Source organism: Belonocnema kinseyi, chromosome 4, assembly GCF_010883055.1.
Source record: "Belonocnema kinseyi isolate 2016_QV_RU_SX_M_011 chromosome 4, B_treatae_v1, whole genome shotgun sequence".
NCBI classification, from domain to species: domain Eukaryota; kingdom Metazoa; phylum Arthropoda; class Insecta; order Hymenoptera; family Cynipidae; genus Belonocnema; species Belonocnema kinseyi.
Window position 1 is genome coordinate 141071570 of NC_046660.1, and position 1662 is coordinate 141073231.

General features: G+C 39.4%; 1 protein-coding gene across 3 annotated transcripts in view; it reads left to right on the forward strand.

Moving 5' to 3' along the window:
• The window catches only part of LOC117170640 (97 kDa heat shock protein), a 189867-nt gene that overhangs the window by 28401 nt on the left and 159804 nt on the right, over nucleotides 1–1662 (forward strand). The window lies entirely within an intron of this gene.

The window sequence follows — 1662 nt, forward strand, 5'->3', positions numbered from 1 at the left end:
GGCTAAAATCAACGATCTGAAGTTTGAATTGATGCCGCACCCTCCCTACTCTCCAGACCTAGCCCCGAGTGACTATTTTCTGTTTCCTAACCTCCAAAAATGACTTGGCGGTAAGAGATTTGCGGACAACGAAGAAGTAATCGAAGCTGTAAATGGGTATTTTGAGGGGCTTGACGAATCATTCTATAGAGATGGCATTACTAGACTAGAACACCTCTATGAGAAATGTATCAGCCTTGGAGGAGATTATGTTGAGAAATAAAAAAAAAAAATTCTTAAAAACGTTGTTTTTCTTGGTCAGGCCGGAAACTTATCAATCCACCCTCGTATAGCTCGTGTTGTTTTTCTGGCAGAGGCGTAAAAGGTTAGAAGGGTTTGGTGTGCTCAGCGATTTTCTTCTTTCGAAAAAAATGGAGCAAAAAGTTTGCATTAAATTTTGTGTGAAAAATGGAATTCAGTGCTCTAAAACTGTTGAAATGTTGACAGTTGCATACGGTGAGTACTCTGAGTAAGAAAAATGTGTATAAGTGGTACAAGCTGTTCCAAGAAGGCCGAGAGGATGTCGAAGACGAACCTCGCCCTGGACGTCCCAGCACGTCAACAGCAAATGAAAACGTTCAAGCAGTGGATGAAATGGTGTTGAAAAATCACCGAATTACCATAAGAGAAGTTGCTGCAGATGTTGGCATATCGGTTGGCTCATGCCATGCTATCTTTTCGGACGTTTTGGGCATGAGACGTGTGTCAGCGAAATTTGTTCCAAAACTGCTTAATTTTGATCAAAAGATCCATCGCATGACCATCGCTCAGGAGATGTTGAATGAAATCAATAATGATCCTGATTTTCTCAAAAGGGTTATAACTGAGGATGAATCGTGGGTATATGGTTATGACCTCGAAACTAAAGCCCAATCGTCTCAGTGGAATCATTATCCTGAGTCTCGAAGACCGAAAAAAGCACGTTAAGTTCGGTCAAATGTGAAGGTTTTGCTCACTGTCTTCTTTGATTACCGTGGCGTAGTGCATCAGGAATTCTTACCACAAGGTCGTACGGTCAATAAGGAGTATTACCTTCAAGTTATGCGCCGTTTGCGAGAGGCGATACGCAAAAAACGTCCGGAATTTTGGAAAAACAATTCGTGGCTTTAACATCACGATAATGCACCTGCTCATTCATCGTTGCTTGTGAAAGATTTTCTGACCAAAAACAGCACCACAGTCATGCCTCAGCCTCCATATTCACCGGATTTGGCCCCCAGTGACTTTTTTCTTTTCCCAAAACTGAAGAGACGCATTAAAGGACATCGATTTTCAACGATTGAGGAGATAAAAACTGCATCGTTGAAAGAACTCAAGGCTATACCACAAAATGATTATCAGAAATGCTTCGATGATTGGAAAAAGCAATGGCAAAAGTGTATTATATCTGAGGGGGGTTACTTTGAAGGGGACAACATAAATATTGAGAAGTAAATGAATATTTTTTGAGAAAACCATAAAGTCACCTTATTTTTTGAACACACCGTGTGTGTGTGTGTATTATAATAAATTCAAAGACTTGGGCCTTAAATAAACACAAATGAATATATATATATATATATATATCCTTTAGTCTTTATTTAAGGCCCAAGTCTTTGAATTTATTATAAAAAGAGATAGCAA